Genomic DNA, 26,395 nt, shown 5'->3' with positions numbered 1-26,395 from the left:
AAAGCAACAGCAACAAGCAATGCAGGATGTGAGCACACCTACATTCGATTTTGAAAGCAGCAGTCACAAGTAATGCAGGATGTGTGCACAACTAACTACAATTTTGAAACAACAGTCACAAAGCAGTGCAGGATGTGAGCACACCTAAATTCGATTTTAAAATCAACATTCACAAAAGCAGGATATGAGCACACCTAAATTCAATGTTAAATGGAAATGTCACAATGCAGGATGTGAGCACACCTACATTCAATTTTAAAAGCAACATTCACAAAAGCAGGATAAGAGCACACCTAAATTCAATTTTAAAGGGAAACGTCACAATGCAGGATGTGAGCATGCCTACATTTGATTTTAAAAGCAACGGTCACAAGCAATGCAGGATGTGAGCACACCTATATTCAATGTTGAAAGCAACGGTCACAAGCAATGCAGGATGTGAGCACACCTATATTCAATGTTGAAACAGCAGACACAAGTAATTCAGGATGTGAGCATACCTACATTTGATTTTAAAAGCAACAGTAACAAGCAATGTAGGATGTGAGCCCACCTTAATTACATTTTGAAACAACAGTCACAAAGCAATGAAGGATGTGAGCACACCTAACTAAAATTTTGAAACAACAGTCACAAAGCACTGCAGGATGTGGGCACACCTACATTCATTTCAAAAAGCAACATTCACAAAAGCAGGATAAGAGCACACCTACATTCGATTTTAAATGGAACAGTCACAAGCAATGCAGGATGTGAGCACACCTAAATACAATTTTGAAACAACAGTCACAAGCAACGTCGGATGTGAGCATACCAAAATTCGATTTTAGAAGCAAAAGTCACCATCGCAGGATGAGAGCAATGCAGGATGTGAGTGCACCTAGGTGTGATTTTAAAAGCAACAGTAACAAGCAATGAATGATGTGAGGACACCTGACTTCAATTTTAAAACAACCCTCAAAAGCAATAGAGGATGTGAGCACACCTAAATTCAATTTAGAAATGGTTGCAAGCAATTCAGGATGTGAGCACACCTATGTGTGATTTTTGAAACAGTCACAAAGCAATGCTGGATGTGAGCCCAACTAGGTGCAATTTTAAAAGCAACAGCAACAAGCAATGCAGGATGTGAGCACACCTACATTCGATTTTGAAAGCAGCAGTCACAAGTAATGCAGGATGTGTGCACAACTAACTACAATTTTGAAACAACAGTCACAAAGCAGTGCAGGATGTGAGCACACCTAAATTCGATTTTAAAATCAACATTCACAAAAGCAGGATATGAGCACACCTAAATTCAATGTTAAATGGAAATGTCACAATGCAGGATGTGAGCACACCTACATTCAATTTTAAAAGCAACATTCACAAAAGCAGGATAAGAGCACACCTAAATTCAATTTTAAAGGGAAACGTCACAATGCAGGATGTGAGCATGCCTACATTTGATTTTAAAAGCAACGGTCACAAGCAATGCAGGATGTGAGCACACCTATATTCAATGTTGAAAGCAACGGTCACAAGCAATGCAGGATGTGAGCACACCTATATTCAATGTTGAAACAGCAGACACAAGTAATTCAGGATGTGAGCATACCTACATTTGATTTTAAAAGCAACAGTAACAAGCAATGTAGGATGTGAGCCCACCTTAATTACATTTTGAAACAACAGTCACAAAGCAATGCAGGATGAGAGCACACCCAAATTCCATTTTAAAAGCAACAGTGAGAAGCAATGCAGGTTGTGAGCACATTTAAATTTGATTTCAGAAGCAACAGTCACAAATGCAGAATGAGAGCACAACAACATTCAATTTTGAAACATTAGTCACAAAGCAATGCAGTATGTAAGCACACATAAATTCGAATTTAAAAGCAACAGTCACAAATGCAGGATGAGAGCACACCTAAATTCGATTTTAAAAAAGCAACAGTCACAAGCAATGCAGGATGTGAGCACACCTATATTCAATGTTAAAACAGGCACAAAGCAATGCAGGATGTGAGCACACCTAAATTTGATTTTAAAAGCAACAGTCACAAACGCAGGACGAAAGCACACCTACATTCATTTTAAAAAGCAACACTCACAAGCAATGCAGGGTGTGAGCACACCTAAATTCCATGTTGAAACAACAGTCACAAAGCAATGCAGGATGTGAGCACACCTGAATTCAATTTTGAAACAGTCACAAAGCATTGCAGGATGTGAGCACACCTAGGTGCGATTTTAAAAGCAACAGTCACAAAACAATGCAGGATATGAGCACGACTAAATTCAATTTTGAAACAGCAGTCACAAAACAATGAAGGATATGAGCATGACTAAATTCGTTTTTAAAAGCAACAGTCAGAAGCAATGCAGGTTGTGAGCACACCTACGTGCGATCTTAAAAGTAACAGTCGCAAGCAATGCAGGATGAGAGCACATCTAAATTTGATTTTAGAAGAAACAGTCACAAACGCAGGATGAGAGCACATCTAAATTCAATTTTAAAAGCAACAGTCACAAGCAATGCAGGATGTGAGCACACCTATATTCAATGTTGAAACAGCAGACACAAGCAATTCAGGATGTGAGCATACCTACATTTGATTTTAAAAGCAACAGTAACAAGCAATGTAGGATGTGAGCCCACCTTAATTACATTTTGAAACAACAGTCACAAAGCAATGCAGGATGAGAGCACACCCAAATTCCATTTTAAAAGCAACAGTGAGAAGCAATGCAGGTTGTGAGCACATTTAAATTTGATTTCAGAAGCAACAGTCACAAATGCAGAATGAGAGCACAACAACATTCAATTTTGAAACATTAGTCACAAAGCAATGCAGTATGTAAGCACACATAAATTCGAATTTAAAAGCAACAGTCACAAATGCAGGATGAGAGCACACCTAAATTCGATTTTAAAAAAGCAACAGTCACAAGCAATGCAGGATGTGAGCACACCTATATTCAACGTTAAAACAGGCACAAAGCAATGCAGGATGTGAGCACACCTAAATTTGATTTTAAAAGCAACAGTCACAAACGCAGGACGAAAGCACACCTACATTCATTTTAAAAAGCAACACTCACAAGCAATGCAGGGTGTGAGCACACCTAAATTCCATGTTGAAACAACAGTCACAAAGCAATGCAGGATGTGAGCACACCTGAATTCAATTTTGAAACAGTCACAAAGCATTGCAGGATGTGAGCACACCTAGGTCCGATTTTAAAAGCAACAGTCACAAAACAATGCAGGATATGAGCACGACTAAATTCAATTTTGAAACAGCAGTCACAAAACAATGAAGGATATGAGCATACCAAAATTCGATTTTAGAAGCAACAGTCACCATCGCAGGATGAGAGCAATGCAGGATGTGAGTGCACCTAGGTGTGATTTTAAAAGCAACAGTAACAAGCAATGAATGATGTGAGGACACCTGACTTTAATTTTAAAACAACCCTCAAAAGCAATAGAGGATGTGAGCACACCTAAATTCAATTTAGAAATGGTTGCAAGCAATTCAGGATGTGAGCACACCTATGTGTGATTTTTGAAACAGTCACAAAGCAATGCTGGATGTGAGCCCAACTAGGTGCAATTTTAAAAGCAACAGCAACAAGCAATGCAGGATGTGAGCACACCTACATTCGATTTTGAAAGCAGCAGTCACAAGTAATGCAGGATGTGTGCACAACTAACTACAATTTTGAAACAACAGTCACAAAGCAGTGCAGGATGTGAGCACACCTCGATTCGATTTTAAAATCAACATTCACAAAAGCAGGATATGAGCACACCTAAATTCAATGTTAAATGGAAATGTCACAATGCAGGATGTGAGCACACCTACATTCAATTTTAAAAGCAACATTCACAAAAGCAGGATAAGAGCACACCTAAATTCAATTTTAAAGGGAAACGTCACAATGCAGGATGTGAGCATGCCTACATTTGATTTTAAAAGCAACGGTCACAAGCAATGCAGGATGTGAGCACACCTATATTCAATGTTGAAAGCAACGGTCACAAGCAATGCAGGATGTGAGCACACCTATATTCAATGTTGAAACAGCAGACACAAGCAATTCAGGATGTGAGCATACCTACATTTGATTTTAAAAGCAACAGTAACAAGCAATGTAGGATGTGAGCCCACCTTAATTACATTTTGAAACAACAGTCACAAAGCAATGCAGGATGAGAGCACACCCAAATTCCATTTTAAAAGCAACAGTGAGAAGCAATGCAGGTTGTGAGCACATTTAAATTTGATTTCAGAAGCAACAGTCACAAATGCAGAATGAGAGCACAACAACATTCAATTTTGAAACATTAGTCACAAAGCAATGCAGTATGTAAGCACACATAAATTCGAATTTAAAAGCAACAGTCACAAATGCAGGATGAGAGCACACCTAAATTCGATTTTAAAAAAGCAACAGTCACAAGCAATGCAGGATGTGAGCACACCTATATTCAACGTTAAAACAGGCACAAAGCAATGCAGGATGTGAGCACACCTAAATTTGATTTTAAAAGCAACAGTCACAAACGCAGGACGAAAGCACACCTACATTCATTTTAAAAAGCAACACTCACAAGCAATGCAGGGTGTGAGCACACCTAAATTCCATGTTGAAACAACAGTCACAAAGCAATGCAGGATGTGAGCACACCTGAATTCAATTTTGAAACAGTCACAAAGCATTGCAGGATGTGAGCACACCTAGGTCCGATTTTAAAAGCAACAGTCACAAAACAATGCAGGATATGAGCACGACTAAATTCAATTTTGAAACAGCAGTCACAAAACAATGAAGGATATGAGCATACCAAAATTCGATTTTAGAAGCAACAGTCACCATCGCAGGATGAGAGCAATGCAGGATGTGAGTGCACCTAGGTGTGATTTTAAAAGCAACAGTAACAAGCAATGAATGATGTGAGGACACCTGACTTCAATTTTAAAACAACCCTCAAAAGCAATAGAGGATGTGAGCACACCTAAATTCAATTTAGAAATGGTTGCAAGCAATTCAGGATGTGAGCACACCTATGTGTGATTTTTGAAACAGTCACAAAGCAATGCTGGATGTGAGCCCAACTAGGTGCAATTTTAAAAGCAACAGCAACAAGCAATGCAGGATGTGAGCACACCTACATTCGATTTTGAAAGCAGCAGTCACAAGTAATGCAGGATGTGTGCACAACTAACTACAATTTTGAAACAACAGTCACAAAGCAGTGCAGGATGTGAGCACACCTAAATTCGATTTTAAAATCAACATTCACAAAAGCAGGATATGAGCATACCTAAATTCAATGTTAAATGGAAATGTCACAATGCAGGATGTGAGCACACCTACATTCAATTTTAAAAGCAACATTCACAAAAGCAGGATAAGAGCACACCTAAATTCAATTTTAAAGGGAAACGTCACAATGCTGGATGTGAGCATGCCTACATTTGATTTTAAAAGCAACAGTCACAGGCAATGCAGGATGTGAGCACACCTATATTCAATGTTGAAAGCAACGGTCACAAGCAATGCAGGATGTGAGCACACCTATATTCAATGTTGAAACAGCAGACACAAGCAATTCAGGATGTGAGCATACCTACATTTGATTTTAAAAGCAACAGTAACAAGCAATGTAGGATGTGAGCCCACCTTAATTACATTTTGAAACAACAGTCACAAAGCAATGCAGGATGAGAGCACACCCAAATTCCATTTTAAAAGCAACAGTGAGAAGCAATGCAGGTTGTGAGCACATTTAAATTTGATTTCAGAAGCAACAGTCACAAATGCAGAATGAGAGCACAACAACATTCAATTTTGAAACATTAGTCACAAAGCAATGCAGTATGTAAGCACACATAAATTCGAATTTAAAAGCAACAGTCACAAATGCAGGATGAGAGCACACCTAAATTCGATTTTAAAAAAGCAACAGTCACAAGCAATGCAGGATGTGAGCACACCTATATTCAATGTTAAAACAGGCACAAAGCAATGCAGGATGTGAGCACACCTAAATTTGATTTTAAAAGCAACAGTCACAAACGCAGGACGAAAGCACACCTACATTCATTTTAAAAAGCAACACTCACAAGCAATGCAGGGTGTGAGCACACCTAAATTCCATGTTGAAACAACAGTCACAAAGCAATGCAGGATGTGAGCACACCTGAATTCAATTTTGAAACAGTCACAAAGCATTGCAGGATGTGAGCACACCTAGGTGCGATTTTAAAAGCAACAGTCACAAAACAATGCAGGATATGAGCACGACTAAATTCAATTTTGAAACAGCAGTCACAAAACAATGAAGGATATGAGCATGACTAAATTCGTTTTTAAAAGCAACAGTCAGAAGCAATGCAGGTTGTGAGCACACCTACGTGCGATCTTAAAAGTAACAGTCGCAAGCAATGCAGGATGAGAGCACATCTAAATTTGATTTTAGAAGAAACAGTCACAAACGCAGGATGAGAGCACATCTAAATTCAATTTTAAAAGCAACAGTCACAAGCAATGCAGGATGTGAGCACACCTATATTCAATGTTGAAACAGCAGACACAAGCAATTCAGGATGTGAGCATTCCTACATTTGATTTTAAAAGCAACAGTAACAAGCAATTTAGGATGTGAGCCCACCTTAATTACATTTTGAAACAACAGTCACAAAGCAATGCAGGATGAGAGCACACCCAAATTCCATTTTAAAAGCAACAGTGAGAAGCAATGCAGGTTGTGAGCACATTTAAATTTGATTTCAGAAGCAACAGTCACAAATGCAGAATGAGAGCACAACAACATTCAATTTTGAAACATTAGTCACAAAGCAATGCAGTATGTAAGCACACATAAATTCGAATTTAAAAGCAACAGTCACAAATGCAGGATGAGAGCACACCTAAATTCGATTTTAAAAAAGCAACAGTCACAAGCAATGCAGGATGTGAGCGCACCTATATTCAACGTTAAAACAGGCACAAAGCAATGCAGGATGTGAGCACACCTAAATTTGATTTTAAAAGCAACAGTCACAAACGCAGGACGAAAGCACACCTACATTCATTTTAAAAAGCAACACTCACAAGCAATGCAGGGTGTGAGCACACCTAAATTCCATGTTGAAACAACAGTCACAAAGCAATGCAGGATGTGAGCACACCTGAATTCAATTTTGAAACAGTCACAAAGCATTGCAGGATGTGAGCACACCTAGGTCCGATTTTAAAAGCAACAGTCACAAAACAATGCAGGATATGAGCACGACTAAATTCAATTTTGAAACAGCAGTCACAAAACAATGAAGGATATGAGCATGACTAAATTCGTTTTTAAAAGCAACAGTCAGAAGCAATGCAGGTTGTGAGCACACCTACGTGCGATCTTACAAGTAACAGTCGCAAGCAATGCAGGATGAGAGCACATCTAAATTTGATTTTAGAAGAAACAGTCACAAACGCAGGATGAGAGCACATCTAAATTCAATTTTAAAAGCAACAGTCACAAGCAATGCAGGGTGTGAGCACACCCTGGTACAATTTTAAAACCAACAGTCACAAAGCAATGTAGAATGTGAGCACACTGAAATTCCATTTTGAAACAACCGTCACAAAGCAATGCAGGATGTGAGAACACCTAAATTCCATTTTGAAACAGTCAGAAGCAATGCAGGATGTAAGCAGACCTAGGTTTGATTTTAAAAGCAACAGTCATAAACGCAGGATGAGAGCACACAGTCACAAGCTATGCAGGATGTGAGCATACCTAAATTCGATTTTAAAAGGAACAGTCACATGCAATGCATGATGTGAGCACAACTAAATTCGATTTTAAAAGTAACATTCACAAACGCAGGTTAAGTGCACACCTAAATTCGATTTTAAAAGCAACAGTCACAAGCAATGCAGGAGGTGAGCACACCTAAATAAAATTTTGAAACAACAGACAAAAGCAATCCAGGATGTGAGCACGCTTACATGCAATTTTGAAACAGTCACAAGCAATGCAGTATGTAACCACACATAAATTCGAATTTCAAAGCAACAGTCACAAATGCAGAGTGTGAGCCCACCTAAAAACAATTTTAAAAAGCAACAGTCACAAAGCAATGCAGGATGTGAGCACGCCTAAATTCAATTTTAAAAGCAACAGTCACACACAATGCAGGATGTAAGCAGACCTAAATTCGATTTAGAAAAGCAACAGTCACAAGCATTGCATGATGTGAACACACCTAAATTTGATTTTAAAAGCAACATTCACAAAAGCAGGATATGAGCCCACCTAAATTCAATTTTAAAAAGCAACAGTCACAAAGCAATGCTGGATGTGAGCACACCTAGGTGCAATTTTAAAAGCAACAGTCATAAACGCAGGATGAGAGCATACCTACATTGGATTACAAAAAGCAACAGTCACACGCAATGCAGGAGGTGAGCACACCTAAATTCAGTTTTGAAACAACTGTCACAAAGCAATGCAGGATGTGAGCACATCTAAATTCGATTTTAAAAGCAACAGTCACAAGCAATGCAGTATGTGAGCACACAAATTCGTTTTTAAAAGAAACAGTCTGAAGCAATGCAGGTTGTGAGCGCACCTACGTGTGATTTTTAAAGCAACAGTCACAAGCAATTCAGAATGTGAGCACATCTAAATTTGATTTTGAAACAGCAGTGACAAAGCAATGCAGGATGTGAGCACACCTAAATTCAATTTTGAAACAACAGTCACAAACGCAGGATGAGAGCACACCTAGGTACGATTTTAAAAGCTACAGTTCCAAACAAAACAGGATGTGAGCACACCTAACTTCCATTTTGAAACAGTCAGAAGCAATGCAGGATGTAAGCACACCTAGGGTTGATTTTAAAAGCCACAGTCAAACGCAGGATGAGAGCCCACAGTCACAAGCTATGCAGGATGTGAGCACTCCTAAATTTGATTTTAAAAGCAAGTCACAAGCAATGCATTATGTGAGCACACAAATTCGTTTTTAAAAGAAACAGTCAGAAGCAAAGCAGGTTGTGAGCGCACCTAGGTGTTATTTTAAAAGCAACAGTCACAAACAATGCAGGATGTGAGCACACCTAAATTCCATTTTGAAACAACTGTCACAAGCAATGCAGGATGTGAGCACACCTACATTAATTCAATTTTGAAAGAGCAGTCACAAAGCAAGGTAGGATGGGAGCATGCCTAAATTCAATTTTGAAACAACTGTCACAAAGCAATGCAGGATGTGAGCACATCTAAATTCAATTTAGAAATGGTCACAAAGCAATGCAGGATGTGAGCATACCTAAATTCCATTTTGAAACAGTCATAAGCAATACAGGATGTGAGAACCCCAAAGTGCGATTTTCGAAGCAACAGTCACAAAATCAGGATGAGAGCACACCTACATTCAGTTGTAAAAGCAACAGACCCTGCCTACATTTGAGTATAGAAGCAGTCACAAACGCATGATGAGAGCACACCTACATTTGATTAAAAAAAAAACTGTTAAAAGCAATGCAGGATGTAAGCACACCTAAATACAATTTTGAAACAACAGTCAGAGGCAATGCAGGATGTGAGCACACCTAAATTCGATTTTAAAAGCAAAAGTCAAAAAAGCAGGATAAGAGCACGCCTAAATTCGATTTTAAAAGCACCGTCACAAAAGCAGGATGAGAGCACACCTAAATTCGATTTTAAAAGCAACAGTCACAAGCTATGCAGGATGTGAGCACACCTAGGTGAGATTTTAAAAGCAACAGTCAGAAGAAATGCAGGATGTAAGCACACATAGGTTTGATTTTAAAAGCAACAGTCACAAGCAATGCAGGGTGTTTGCACACCCTGGTACAATTTTAAAACCAACAGTCACAAACAATGCAGGATGTGAGTACACCGAAATACAATTTTGAAATAGCAGTCACAAAGTAATGCAGGATGTAAGCACACCTAAATTTGATTTTAGAAGCAATAGTCTCAAATGCAGGATGAGAGCACACCTACATTCAATTTTAAAAGCAAAAGTCACAAAGCAATGCAGGATGTGGGCACAATTAAATTCAATTTTAAAAGCAACAGTCAGAAGCAATGCAGGATCTGAGCACACCTAAATTCAATTTTAAAAGCAACAGTCAGAAGCAATGTAGGATGTGAGCAAACCCAGGTGTGATTTTAGAAGCAACAGTCAAACGCAGGATGTGAGAACACCTACAGTCGATTTTAAAAGCAACAATCAGAAGCCATGCAGGATGTGAGCGCACCTACATGTGATTTTAAAAACAACAGTCACAAGCAATCTAGGATGTGAGCACACCTAAATTCAGATTTGAAACAGCAGTCACAAAGCAATGCAGGATGCGAGCACACCTAAATTAAATTTTGAAACAACAGTCACAAAGCAATGCAGGATATGAGCACACCTACATTAGACTATAAAAGCAACAGTCAGAAGCAATGCAGGATTTGAGCACCCCTAAGTGCGATTTTAGAAGCAACAGTGACAAATGCAGGATGAGAGCACACCTACATTCAATTTGGAAACAGCAGTCACAAAGCAATGCAGGATATGAGCATGCCTAAATTCAATTTTGAAACAACAGTCACAAAGCAATGCAGGAAGTGAGCACACCTAAATTCAATTTTGAAACAACAGTCACAAATGCAGGATGAGAGCACACCTAGGTGCGATTTTAAAAGCTACAGTTCCAAACAAAACAGGATGTGAGCACACCTAAATTAGATTTTAAAAGCAAAAGTCAAAAAAGCAGGATTAGAGCACACCTAAATTCGATTTTAAAAGCACCGTCACAAAAGCAGGATGAGAGCACACCTAAATTGGATTTAGTCACAAGCTATGCAGGATGTGAGCACACCTATGTGAGATTTTAAAAGCAACAGTCAGAAGTAATGCAGGATGTAAGCACACCTAGGTTTGATTTTAAAAGCAACAGTCATAAACGCAGGATGAGAGCACACAGTCACAAGCTATGCAGGATGTGAGCACACCTAAGTTCGATTTGAAAAGCAACAGTCACATGCAATGCATGTTGTGAGCACACCTACATTCGATTTTAAAAGTAACATTCACAAACGCAGGTTAATAGCACACCTAAATTCAATTTTGAAACAGCAGTCACAAAGCAATGCAGGATGTGATCACAGTTAAATTCAATTTTAAAACAACCCTCACAAGCAATAGAGGATGTGAGCACACCTAAATTCAATTTAGAAATGGTTGCAAGCAATGCAGGATGTGAGCACACCTATGTGTGATTTTTGAAACAGTCACAAAGCAATGCAGGATGTGAGCACACCTACATTCATTTCAAAAAGCAACATTCACAAAAGCAGGATATGAGCACACCTACATTCGATTTTATATGGAACAGTCACAAGCAATGCAGGATGTGAGCACACCTAGGTGCGATTTTATAAACAACAATCACAAGCAATGTAGGATGTGAGCACACCTAAATTCAATTTTGAAACAACAGTCACAAAGCAAAGCAGGATGTGAGCACACCTGAATTTGATTTTAGAAGCAACAGTCACAAACGCAGGATAATAGCACACCTACATTCAATTTTAAAAGCAACAGTTAAAATCAATGCAGGATGTGAGCACACCTAAATACAATTTTGAAACAACAGTCACAAGCAATGTAGGATGTGAGCACACCAAAATTATATTTTGAAAGAACAGTCACAAACAATGCAGGATGTGAGTACACCTAAATTCAATTTTGAAATAGCAGTTACAAAGCAATACAGGATGTGAGCACACCTAAATTTTATTTTGAAACAGGAGTCACAAAGCAATGCAGGATGTAAGCACACCTACATTTGATTTTAGAAGCAATAGTCTCAAATGCAGGATGAGAGCACACCTACATTCAATTTTAAAAGCAAAAGTCACAAAGCAATGCAGGATGTGGGCACAATTAAATTCAATTTTAAAATCAACAGTCAGAAGCAATGCAGGATCTGAGCACACCTAAATTCAATTTTAAAAACAACAGTCAGAAGCAATGTAGGATGTGAGCAAACCCAGGTGTGATTTTAGAAGCAACAGTCAAACGCAGGATGTGAGAACACCTACAGTCGATTTTAAAAGAAACAATCAGAAGCCATGCAGGATGTGAGCGCACCTACATGTGATTTTAAAAACAACAGTCACAAGCAATCTAGGATGTGAGCACACCTAAATTCAGATTTGAAACAGCAGTCACAAAGCAATGCAGAATGCGAGCACACAAATTAAATTTTGAAACAACAGTCACAAAGCAATGCAGGATATGAGCACACCTAAATTAGACTATAAAAGCAACAGTCAGAAGCAATGCAGGATGTGAGCACACCTAAATACAATTTTGAAACAACAGTCACAAGAAATGTAGGATGTGAGCACACCAAAATTATATTTTGAAAGAACAGTCACAAAGCAATGCAGGATGTGAGCACACCTAAATTTGATTGTAGAAGCAACAGTCACAATCACAGGATGAGAGCAATGCAGGATGTGAGTGCACCTAGGTGTGATTATAAAAGCAACAATAACAAGCAATACATGACGTGAGCCCAACCAAATTCAATTTAGAAATGGTCACAAAGCAATGCAGGATATGAGCACACCTAAATTCGATTTTAAAAGCAACATTCACAAAAGCAGGATAAGAACACACCTACATTCGATTTTAAATTCAACAGTCACAAGCAATGCAGGATGTGAGCACCCCTCGGTGCACTTTTAAAAGCAACAGTCACAAAATGCAGGATGATAGCACACCTACATTTAATTTATCTTAAAAGCAACAGTTACAAGCAATGCAGGATGTGAGCACACCTAAATTCGATTTTAAAAGCAACATTCTCAAACGTAGGATAAGAGCACACCTGAATTCGATTTTAAAAGCAACATTCACACGCAATGCAGGATGTGAGAACACCTAGGTGCGATTTTAAAAGCAAGAGTCACAAAAGCAGGATAAGAGCACACCTGAATTCGATTTTAAAATCAACAGTCACAAGCAATGCAGGATATGAGCACACCTAAATTCGATTTTAAAAGCAACAGTCATGAACGCAGGATTTAAGCACACCTGTATTAGATTATAAAAGCAACAGTCACAAAGCAATGCAGGATGTGAGCACATCTAGGTTTGATTTTAAAAGCAACAGTCATAAACGCAGGATGAGAGCATACAGTCACAAGCTATGCAGGATGTGAGCACACCTAAATTCGATTTTAAAAGGAACATTCACAAACGCAGGTTAAGAGCATACCTACATTCGATTATAAAAGCAACAGTCACAAGCAATGCAAGAGGTGAGCACACCTAAATTCAGTTTTGAAACAACTGTCACAAAGCAATGCAGTATGTGAGCACACAAATTCGTTTTTAAAAGAAACAGTTAGAAGCAATGCAGGTTGTGAGCGCACCTAGGTATGATTTTAAAAGCAAAAGTCACAAACAGTGGAGGATGTGAACACACCTAAATTCAATTTTGAAACAACTGTCACAAGTAATGCACGATGTGAGCACACCTATATTCAATGTTGAAACAACAGACACAAAGCAATGCAGGATGTGAGCACACCTAAATTCCATTTTGAAACAACTGTCACAAGCAATGCATGATGTGAGCACAGCTATATTCAATGTTGAAACAACAGACACAAAGCAATGCAGGATGTTAACACACCTAAATTCGATTTTAAAAGCAACAGTCATAAACGCAGGATTTGAGCACACCTATATTAGATTATAAAAGCAACAGTCACAAGCAATTCAGAATGTGAGCACATCTAAATTTGATTTTGAAACAGCAGTGACAAAGTAATGCAGGATGTGAGCACACCTAAATTCAATTTTGAAATAGCAGTCACAAAGCAATGCAGGTTCGGAGCATGCCTAGATTCAATGTTGAAACAACAGTCACAAAGCAATGCAGAATGGGAGCACACCTAAATTCAATTTTGAAACAACAGTCACAAACGCAGGATGAGAGAGTTCCAAACAAAACAGGATGTGAGCACAGCTAAATTGGATTTTCAAACAGTCACAAAGCAAAGCAGAATGTGAGAACACCTAAATTCCAGTTTGAAACAGTCAGAAGCAATGCAGGATGTAAGCACACCTAGGTTTGATTTTAAAAGCAACAGTCATGAACGCAGGATGAGAGTGTGGAATTGGATGAAATGAGAAGCCTGGAATTGTTATCATTATTAGAAATCATAGTACTATCTGTAGAGAACCATTACCCATTATTAGACTCACTGTTAGAATCATTAGAATCTTTGCTATGTATCATTCCATTATTGCATTCTGTTTAGTTATCCATAGTACATTGCTGAAGTAGACACCATTACCCAGTCACATATTAGACTGTCACCTTTGTATGCATTTGCAGATTTGCTTATAGATTGATATGTTTGCATATTTTTCTTGCCATTAGGAGAGAAACATGCTGCCTTTTTGCACTTTGCCATTTGAAATAGAATGACACTTGCAGTTGCACATATTTGAAGTGCCATGTAGTGTTTTAGAGACACAACATATACTCACCATGATTTGCTGTTCATCTATGTTTGCATTAGATATAGCGCTTAGGCTGAGAGAGAAAATGCATTGCTTGCACCACACACACACTGTCATATTTGAAATGCACGTAAAGCCATTCACACATTGTTATGCTTTGTAGAGACACATTTAGAGACTGTTATTTATGTATATATGTATGTATGTATGTTGAGTCACTTAGAATGAGTTTGCATTATGTAGTGCTTGTATTGTGAGAGAAATTGTAAAAAACGCTAGAGAGCATTAGGCTGGCATTTGAATCCATTTGCTGATGGAGAAAGACACTGGGCTCAGTGCAGAGAATTGTTTTGTAAACATTGGCAGAGAGTACAGATAACATGGACCCTTGTCCTAGTAGAGACGGCCTAGGAAGCTTATCAGCTTGGCTGGTGTGCTTGGCGGAGAGAACCACGAGGGTTGTGGCCATGAAGGGAGTGACATGGAGAGATGGAGGGAGTGCTTTTGCATGAGAGGGACGGGGCCTAAGAGTGCATTTTGTAATACAGAGTGAAGCCTACAGTGATGGAGAGAATGGGTATGAACAGTGAATAGAGGGAATAGATGATGTTTTACACACAGAAAGGCCATGAAAGAAAGATATGATGTTCCAATGTCACTTTGACACGCAGTAACAGGACATGCCGTGCAAGGAACACGCACGCACACAGACAGGCAGGCATATATGCTGACGCCGAAAGAGACATTCTTAGAATGCAAGTAATTATAGAAATATGGTGCGTCATGGAAGACTATAACCAAGGAGGTTAGAATTGGCTGGAGTTAGTCTGCACGAGAGAGTTGTTGGGGAGACTGAAGAGTTGTGAGTCTGCACGAGAGAGTTGTTGGGGAGACTGAAGAGTTGTGAGTCTGCATGAGAGAGTTGTTGGGGAGGAGCTGAGAGCTGAAGAGAGCTAAGGAGATCGGAAGTTGTTTGCTGGAGCTAGTTCGAGGGAGTTCGGGAGAGCCAGAGAGTTGCAGGGAGTTCTAGTTGTTGATGGCTGAAGGAGAGTTGCCAGAGAGTTGGAGAGAGCCACAGAGGGTTGCTGAGGTTGCCGGCTGTTGGCTGGAGATGGTGATGACACTCTGATGAGATCAAGAGCTTGGGAGTTCGAGTGACCAGATCTTGAGAGGCAGACACTGACTGACCTGGCACATGCAGAATGGGAAGTATGGTTTTGGCCTTGGCTAAACTGATGGAACAGACAGACAGACACACACACACACACACAGAGAGACACTCACATAAGGGGTGAAGGGTAAAATCAGACAGGGGATTTTCTAGAGTGAGAGTGTGGATTGATGGTGTGGATTTACCCATGAAGGTGATTGATGACTAGCGCTTGCATTAGATTGCATTAGAACCACACACTTGCAGCACAGGCTTACATGGTTACTGCATGGTAGCTTTGCACCAGAAGTATAAAAGGTGCAAATTAGACATAGCATTAGAACTGCCTGAATTGTTATGCATTATGCTTAGCTGTGCGTATATAAATAAATGTATCCCATTGTTATAAATTGAATTGATTCTTTGTGTTTTCTTTGTGTCTTAATGTTATTTGTTATTGCCTTCGGTAGTAAGATAGGTGTATGTTATTAGGCGTAATCTAGGAGTTCACAGTGCACATGGGGCCTGATACGAATGCAGTCAAGGGGGGGTATAGTGATCCATAACCCCCTAGGAGATTGTCAAAGATTGTCTGAAGACCGGAGAGCGTGCTTGCCCAAAAAGGGGGGCAACACGACGGTTAGGTGTTTGGTTTTTTAAGACTGACAAAATGGAGGGGACACCCGGATCTTCACTCAATGTGGACTGATAGAGATAGATGTTTTGCTGCTGGTCTGCTGACACACTTATCAGTTTCGCAGCAGTCAAAGTTGAACATCTTGTCTGTGCCACTGTGTTTTGTTTTTTTTCTGTTCGTTCGTCGTGGGAATAGAGATTTTTTTTGTTTCATGTTTTGTCTGTCTTTGTTGTTATTGTCTTAGAGCATGCTGTCTGCAATTTCGTTCGTCGTAGGAAGGGGAACGTAATTGTTTGACTTTGGGTGCCGGAATTGGTTGCAACATTGACCCAGAACAGTATTTCATGACTGGCAATGATTGTATGAATAAATGTACATTAATTCACCGAGTGAGAGAAACAGTTTTTTTTATTGAAGACACTCGGAATAATTGAAACTGCAGAATGAGTTCATTTCTTAGTGACCTGAAGGCAATAAGGAATCGGCTTAAAAATACACTTGCTTCCTGGGATGTCTCACAGGGATCAACTGTATTGAAAGTGAAAAGTGACATAGCTATGAGAGAAGGGAGCCCATACATTGTTGACTTGCACTCAGTAATATATCGTCTCAGAGATGTAATTAGTAACTGGAAAATGTCCCAGCATCAGACCCATTAAATTCAATTTCATCAGCAGTGATGGGCAGGAATATAGTTCATGTTTTTCATGGGGAGAAAAAGTTACCTCGGAACAATGGAAGAGATCGTGCAGATTTGACAGACATGTGCAGTGTGCCTAGAGAATTGGCTAGGGGAATGCATAAAGGGGGTGCCTATGAAAACTTGAGGCATTGTGAAACTGTGTCATTAGAGAGACGCCTGCATGAACAGAGTTATGTGCATGAAGGTAGTTATGTGCAAATCTTTGATTTGAACAGAGAGAGAGACAGATTCTGCAGCAATGGTAACATCAGCACTTTGCCTACGTTTTCGAGTGAAAAATAAATATTGTCCAATGACCTAGATATGTTGAGAACTGTACAAGACAACATAGATAAAAGGAATCGTGCTAAATTTGGATGTTTTAAAAGCTTGCATTCCTGGAATTTTCGTAGTTTTAATGTGTGCATGGAGAGCATGTTTGTTGACATTGGAGAACGCGCGGGACTGGCAGACTGTGAATTTGAAGCACGAGATAGCAGTGCATGTGTGAATGTGAATTGCATTGTATATGAGAGAGGCTGTTTGAATGAAACTGATTTGATTTTTCAGCATGTAATTATTCAACTTTGTGAATTCTTAATGAAGAAAAATGGGGAGAGTGTTGTGACATTTAGAGGTCATGGAAGTGACACAGAAGGAGTGAAATTGAATGCAGTTGTGACATTTTTGAATGTGCATTTGAAAGTGAAATGTCTGAAGTATGTGAAACTGGCTGTTTTGTTTTGTTTTGTTTTGAAAAGGATAAGGATGGATGCAGGAGTCATGCATTAAGCATGCATGCATTATGCAGGGAGAGACAGGCCTAGTGAGACAGTAGACAGAGGCACTGACACATTGATAGAACACAGGGGGAATGAGCATGGATGTCATTGAGAGACATGGGATAGTGTAGGACTAGCAGATGTGCACTTCAATGCACAATGAGAAATGCTGTTTTATTTTGGTTTTGAAAAACCCCTGGAACTGAGTAAGGCTGATTCTTGCACTTTTGTTTCTTTACATGATATCTGGAGAGACACCTTGACTAGACCGAGATCGCATTAATGACCAGCCGAGATGGCATCGCCACATGAAATGACCAGACCAGACGACCGGCAATGACCAGACTTTGATGATGGCTGACACCTTGTGACTTTGCATGGCCATTTTGAAGCAGCACCAGAAAGAGACTGGCTTTTGTCACAGTGCAATGTGACTTTGCATCATGAGTGTTTGATTGCAGCAATGATGAGACATTGGCATCTGACATTTGACGCTTTGCAGCAGCACTTTTGGGAAATGTCGACCGACCGACTTGAGGCCTTAGGGTGTTGCCTTGTCCAATGGCTGTGCTCTGAGAATGTACCCAGAAAATCTGCTGCTGGAGAGACTTTGTGGCATGACACCTATTGCCATGAGAAGTGGAAGAGATCGTGACCGACTGTGCAGAGAGAAACTTGCAGCATCCTGTGCCAAGAAGTGATTGTTAGGCAGAAACCTGTGCAGTTCCCTCTGGGACCACTGCAAAAGATTTAAGACTACAGGTGTTTGGCAGTAAACCCACTTGGTAGCAGTCTGTACCACACATATTCACTTGGTAGCTGTGGCTGAGCAGTCAGACTTCCCTCAAGAAGAGTTAGGCAGTATACAGAGTATTCACAATAGGTCAAAAGAACACAGTAGAACAAGCAAACACTGACCAGAGCTTGGTGTAAAAGAGATATAATTATTTATTTTAAAACCACATCTAATAAAACACACTGGCACTAATATCAAGCAGTTCAAAAACACGGTCACTAAAAGATATACACTCCCTTAAAAGAATATTAGACAAGTCTTAAGTAAAGCCCCACTTATTTTCAGACAGCGGTGAGCGCTTAACGCAGATGACCCTCTAATAATTCGGTTTAAAAGGGATAGAAAGGCAGAGCATAAATTGAAACAGATCCCAACACTTTCAAAAGAACGCAGCAAGAGAGGAAGGCAGAATCAAACCATGCAGTTAGAGTTCAGGAAGCCGGATCCACTTTAAGAGGATCAGAACGAAATGTGTCCAAGGTCACATGGTTGAAAAGTGCACAAAAGTCTTGAAAAGGTTCAGAAAGAAGTTGGACCAAAAGAAAGGGACCAGTTAGAGGGTCAAGGTGGCCAGCCCAGTCCAGAAGGTTAAGGGATTATTATTACCTTGTATCAATCTTTAGAAAGGGAGGCCTGGCGGACACGGTACCTTAAAGTGGTGAGAATACTCCAGCGGGGGCAGTTGTTCCTGGCAGCGGGTGCAAGTCAGTGCTTCGTCCGGAGGAAGAGAGGATCTCGTCAGGGAGGAAAGCAGTAGTTCGTTGCACTACCAGGGAAGAAACCAGCCGCAGAGTTCTCAGTTAAAAGGAGCGGTCCTTTTGTTCGCGGTCCAGTGGTAAGTGGCTATCCGGGTGCCGGGGTGCTTGGCACGGGCAATTCGACCACAAGACGTCCTGGGATGCGAGAAAAAGAAGGTAAACTGGTTGTGCCCACCAGTCAGGGGAAGAAGACTCTCCAGCCGGGAGATCTTCTCTGTCGTCGGGAAGTGGTGAGTCGGTTCCGCAGGGCTCCACCGGTGGTGTCGTCGTAGCAGGTCAGCTCAGCTTCTCCCTCGTCGGATTCTCAGGTCCTGTGGCGACTTCTAAAGTTCCAGTCCCAAAAGCCCTGCTTTTATGCAGCACACCCCCATTCACTAAGCTTAGCTGTCAATCAAACATGCTAAGTGGTGAGCTTGGGCCAATCACACAAGAGTGTCACTTGAGTTACCAAGGTAACTCAGTCCAGGGTGCCTAAACCCCGTCCCACACCCCTGTGGTACCCAGAAAGAGTGGCACCACTTTTGGAGGCTTCTGTGGAGAAGCCCGCCAAAAAGTGGAACAAAGGGCTCGACTTGGGTTGGCGTCACAGAAGAGAACAAAAACGCCATTTTAGAATCGAGTTCTGGCCAAAAATACCAACCGTCAAAGTTGTGTTACGCTCACCTGGACCCCACAGGGGTGTCGATCGGACCCGGACAGGTGCGGTCTCCGTCAACGTGATGCGTAGTGCAGAGATGACTGTCTGGACTGGCCCGCCTACTCTTGTCTGCTGGAACCGAAGAAGTATTTTCCTGTAAGTGGAGACAGGGATTAGCCACCTGTGGGTTTTAGTGATGGCCTCCCAACTGTTCTCGCTCTCCCCCACTAATCACCTCAGATATCCCCTTAGTAACCTCACCTTATGTTTGTAAAAGATGAGCTTGCAGGGGCGCGTAGATACCAGTTACTTCACTGGTTTGAAGGCGTTGGGAGAGTTCCGGTAAGCATTGACTCTGAAGTCCGAGGTGGGATTGGTAAGTATCAAGTTCAAAGAGTTCAATGTGCCCGATGTTCACTCTTGTCCCCTTCCTTCCTTAAATTGCAACTGAGTTCGTGAGAAGAAGGTCTCGTAGCTGCTGCTGGCGTTCAGGTAAGAGTCTGTGTTACCCAACGCTGTGGGGTAACTATTGCATGCGTTAACTTGTTTTTCTCCCTCTTTACAGATACGGCATATGAAGATATGGAGAATAATACCGCCGGTGGTAAATCAGGTAAGTCTATGGTGGTAAGAGGTATTTGTTGATTCCCTTGGCTCACCTTGTTATTCTTGTGCCCCTAGGTGCCGGAGTACCGCAAAGAAATGATGGAGACAGTGCCGGATCGAAAGATGATGTGGGAACTGGTGAGTATGGCGCTGTGCTGGTGCTGGCGAAGCAGCGCGTGCAGGACTGATGTACTTTCCAGGTCGGGAGATTAAATGGAACCCGGAATCAGGTGAGGAATTTGAAATAAGTTTGTTTTCTAACCTTGTCCTTTTCTTCCTCTTTATTCTAGGAGCTCCGGATTCGAGGCGGGCGTGGCAGAAGACTGGATGCTGGCTGCAGGCACGGTGAGAGTCACGCTGCTGGATGCAGAATAACACGAAGCATGTGCTTCGGGCGTGGTTTAAATAGCCTCCAAACTAGTCCCAGGAAAGACGTTCCCCAGGACCACACCCGAGTAAAAAATAGTCCCTGTAGTAAAATAGTCCCATCCAGGCCTCTCGTTGGCTTGGATTTATTTGCAGCATGGTCTGCATGAGGTAAGTAATGTCTATGAGCCTGGCGCCTATGGCTCCAGGATTGATTTTTATTATGAGCCTGGTGCCTACGGCGCCAGGACTGAACCCAGACAGCCCATAGCTGGGGCTGATGGGGTTTTTGTAAATGTCTGGATGCCTGCTCCCGGGGCTGATGGGCTTGATCCGGATGCCCGGGGGTAGGCAATCGAATTGCCCCGACCAGTACGTCCACAATATGATGGTTTGTACTGGTTTTTGTTCATAATTTGGGACTAGTAAAGCCAATGGTGACTTTACATGCCCTGGGAGACAGTAGTCAGGCCCAGGGTATGGAGTCTATGTTGGGATGTCACTATAACACCCCTGTGTCACTGCACTGAGGGTGCTGTGTACCACACATAGTAAAAACACATGAGACCCTATGGAGTAAAAGACCCCATAGCCCATAAAACACATTAACAGTCAAAGGAACCCCTCAAATCATGTCCAAGAGTGTGAGGAAGAGAGACTCACTCTTGGCAGGAGAAAAAAACAAACTCCAGAAATCCAGCAAAGCTGCTGGGGGACTCACTAGGTTAGGAAATTCAGCCTAAACAGAGAATTCTCCCTAACAGTGATGAGAGTGAAAGAGCATTGAGAAATTGTTCAGCAGTGAAGCAGCAGCAGAGGAGAGCAGAAGAAGAAATTCAAATTGTTTTATATTCTGCAGCGAGAAGAGAATCAATTTGGAATGCCTTTTGCACCAGACAAGTTTGGGCCTGAGCAGAGAAAGAGAGAAAAATGCAGCAATGAGCAGGAACACACGCTCTGAAAGCATTTCTTGCATGATCCACGTTTCAATAGCTTTGTTCTCTTGAGTGAAGGAGACAGAGCATATGGTGCTTTGAAAGCATTTTGCACTCGCATCCGACGTTGGCTGTCCCTCATTTGAAGAGCATGGGACTGGATGGCATGGCAACAGCATGACCTGGCAAGAGAGGAAAGAATTTGAAGCTGGAGTTTGGGCCTATGGAGAAGGGCCACACTGTGTCCAGAGGAGAGTAACCACCTGCAATGTCTTGCAAACACTCTGAATGAGTGCACCTGTCGTCTTTGATCATAAAGTGAAGGGAAAAAGGGAGCGTAAGCATCGATTGGCATCAATTGAAAGTTCTGAAACGCGGTTTTTTCCCTGTGCTACCTTTGAAGTGAAAGGCATATGTTGATCACCCCATGGGGACGAATGGGGCACATATGCTACCTGACACTTGCTTGCTCCTTGATGGAGCCCTGTGCGAGAAAATCATTCTGGCATTTATCAAGCAGGCCAACCTGAATTGGCTTGTACACATTTCTGCTGCCTGAACATTGATTGGCCTGAACACTATTGGATTGAACACTTTGCTGCTTCACGTTTGTTCACACTTTGCTGTTGTGAAGACACTTTGCTCTGAACTCTGATATGCTCGTTGTGAACACATGATCCGTTTGTGAACACTCGCTTTGTTGACATTGCATTTTTGTTGACATTCCTTGGCTGAAACCTTTTTGCATTAGAACTGAATTTGTACTGTGTACGGTTGTGAGGACACACATACCTCATGAGTGACTTGGAAATACCTTGGACTGGAATATAACTGAATACACTGCATGTATACACTGATATGTATGCATTGATCTATGGAATGTTTGGCCTATTTGGCTACTGACATCTGTACTGACCTTTGACACCTGTGAAAGTGATTGGCATATTTTGTGCTTGACACATTGAAATGGAAACACCTGTATGCACAGTACTTGTGCATTGATTCTATGCATTGAATTTTCGTTTTCTGCTTGTAGAGACACTTTCACACCTTTGGCTTGTAGACACTTTTGACTTGACTTTTGACCTTTGACATTTGGCTATGTTATTCTGATTTCTGACACATTTGCAGCTTTGCATTTGATATTTTAGCTTGCCACTGATATAATGAAATGCTTACATTTTTAAGTAAGGTTTTTTATGCATCATGATATATGCTTTTTCCTTTCTGTAACTTTGCTTGGTATTAGCATACCACGATTGCTATGCTATGTGTATTAGACTTTTGTTATGATTTATCTAATGATAAAAGGGAGGATTGTGGAATTGGATGAAATGAGAAGCCTGGAATTGTTATTATTAGAAATCATAGTACTATCTGTAGAGAACCATTACCCATTATTAGACTCACTGTTAGAATCATTAGAATCTTTTCTATGGAATCATTCCATTATTGCATTCTGTTTAGTTATCCATAGTACATTGCTGAAGTAGACACCATTACCCAATCACATATTAGACTGTCACCTTTGTATGCATTTGCAGATTTGCATATAGATTGATATGTTTGCATATTTTGCTTGCCATTAGGAGAGAAACATGCCTCCACTTTGCACTTTGCCATTTGAAATAGAATGACACTTGCAGTTGCACATATTTGAAGTGCCATGTAGTGTTTTAGAGACACAACATATACTCACCATGATTTGCTGTTCATCTATGTTTGCATTAGATATAGCGCTTAGGCTGAGAGAGAAAATGCATTGCTTGCACCACACACACACTGTCATATTTGAAATGCACGTAAAGCCATTCACACATTGTTATGCTTTGTAGAGACACATTCAGAGACTGTTATGTATGTATGTATGTATGTTGAGTCACTTAGAATGAGTTTGCATTATGTAGTGCTTGTATTGTGAGAGAAATCGTAAACGCTAGAAAGCATAAGGCTGGCATTTGAATCCATTTGCTGATGGAGAAAGACACTGGGCTCAGTGCGGAGAATTGTTTTGTAAACATTGGCAGAGAGTACAGATAACATGGACCCTTGTCCTAGTAGAGACGGCCTAGGAAGCTTATCAGCTTGGCTGGTGTGCTTCGCGGAGAGAACCACGAGGGTTGGGGCCATGAAGGCAGTGACATGGAGAGATGGAGGGAGTGCTTTAGCATGAGAGGGATAGGGCCTAAGAGTGCATTTTGTAATACAGAGTGAAGCCTACAGTGAAGGAGAGAATGGGTATGAACAGTGAATAGAGGGAATAGATGGTGTTTCGCACACAGAATGGCCATGAAAGAAAGATATGATGTTCCAATGTCACTTTGACATGCAGTAACAGGACATGCTGTGCAAGGAACACGCACGCACACAGACAGGCAGGCATATATGCTGACACTGAAAGAGAAATTCTTAGAATACAAGTAATTATACAAATATGGTGCGTCATGGAAGACTATAACCAAGGAGGCTAGAATTGGCTGGAGTTAGTCTGCACGAGAGAGTTGTTGGGGAGACTGAAGAGTTGTGAGTCTGCACGAGAGAGTTGTTGGGGAGACTGAAGAGTTGTGAGTCTGCACGAGAGAGTTGTTGGGGAGGAGCTGAGGAGAGCTAAGGAGATCGGAAGTTGTTTGCTGGAGCTAGAGTTCAGGAGAGCCAGAGAGTTTCGGGGAGTTCCAGTTGTTGATTGCTGAAGGAGATTTGCCAGAGAGTTGGAGAGAGCCAGAGAGGGGTTGCTGAGGTTGCTGGCTGTTGGCTGGAGATGGTGATGAGGCTCTGATGAGATTGAGAGCTTGGGAGTTCGAGTGACCAGATCTTGAGAGGCAGACACTGACTGACCTGGCACATGCAGAATGGGAAATATGGTTTTGGCCTTGGCTAAACTGATGGAACAGACAGACAGACACATACAGACACACACACACAGAGACACTCACAGGGGATGAAGGGTAAAACCAGACAGGGGATTGTCTAGAGTGAGAGTGTGGATTGATGGTGTGGATTTGCCCACGAAGGTGATGAATGACTAGCGCTTGCATTAGATTGCATTAGAACCACACACTTGCAGCACAGGCTTACATAGTTACTGCATGGTAGCTTTGCACCAGAAGTATAAAAGGTGCAAATTAGACATAGCATTAGAACTGCCTGCATTGTTATGCATTATGCTTAGCTGTATGTATATAAATACATGTATTCCATTGTTATAAATTAAATCGATTCTTGGTGTTTTCTTTGTGTCTTAATGTTATTTGTTATTGCCCACGGTAGTAAAATAGGTGTATGATATTAGGCGTAATCTAGGAGTACACATTGCACATGGGGTCTGACACGAATGCAGGCAAGGGGGGCTATAGTGATCCATAACCCCCTAGAAGATTGTCAAAGATTGTCTGAAGACCGGAGATCGTGCTTGCCCAAAAAGGGGTGGGGGGGGCAACACGACGGTTAGGGGTTTGGTTTTTTCAGACTGACAAGAGCACACAGTCACAAGCAATGCAGGATGTGAGCATACCTAAATTCGATTTTAAAAGCAACAGTCACAAGCAATACAGGATGTGAGCACACCTAAATTCAGTTTTGAAACAACTGTCACAAAGCAATGCAGGATGTGAGCACTCCTAAATTCGATTTTAAAAGCAACAGTCACAAGCAATGCAGTATGTGGGCACACAAATTCGTTTTTTAAAAGAAACAGTCAGAAGCAATGCAGGTTGTGAGCGCACCTAAATTCAATTTTGAAACTGACACAAGTAATGCACGATGTGAGCACACCTATATTCAATGTTGAAACAACAGACACAAAGCAATGCAGGATGTGAGCACACCTAAATTCCATTTTGAAACAACTGTCACAAGCAATGCACGATGTGAGCACACCTATATTCAATGTTGAAACAACAGACACAAAGCAATGCAGGATGTGAGCAGACGTAAATTTGATTTTTTTTAAAGCAACAGTAAGAAGCAATGCAGGATGTGAGCACACCTAAATTCGATTTTAAAAGCAACAGTCATAAACGCAGGATTTAAGCACACCTATATTAGATTATAAAAGCAACAGTCACAAGCAATTCAGAACGTGAGCACATCTAAATTTGATTTTGAAACAGCAGTCACGAAGCAATGCAGGATGGGAGCATGCCTAAATTCAATGTTGAAACAACAGTCACAAAGCAATGCAGGATGTGCCTAAATTCAATTTTGAAACAACAGTCACAAGCCATGCAGGATGTGAGCACACCTAAATTTGATTTTAAAAGCAACAGTCACAAGCAATGCAGGATGTTAGCGCACCTAGGTGGGATTTTAAAAGCAACCGTCACAAACAATGCAGGATGTGAGCACACCTAAATTAATTCAATTTTGAAAGAGCAGTCACAAAGCAAGGTAGGATGAGAGCATGCCTAAATTCAATTTTGAAACAGTCAGAAGCAATACAGGATGTGAGCACCCCTAGGTGTGATTTTAAAATCAAGTCATAAAAGT

The sequence above is a fragment of the Ambystoma mexicanum genome, chromosome 8 (assembly GCF_040938575.1).
Source record: "Ambystoma mexicanum isolate Mex_15411 chromosome 8, UKY_AmexF1_1, whole genome shotgun sequence".
Lineage (NCBI taxonomy): Eukaryota > Metazoa > Chordata > Amphibia > Caudata > Ambystomatidae > Ambystoma > Ambystoma mexicanum.
The sequence above is the reverse complement of the archived record's forward strand: the minus strand, read 5'-3'. Positions refer to the sequence as shown.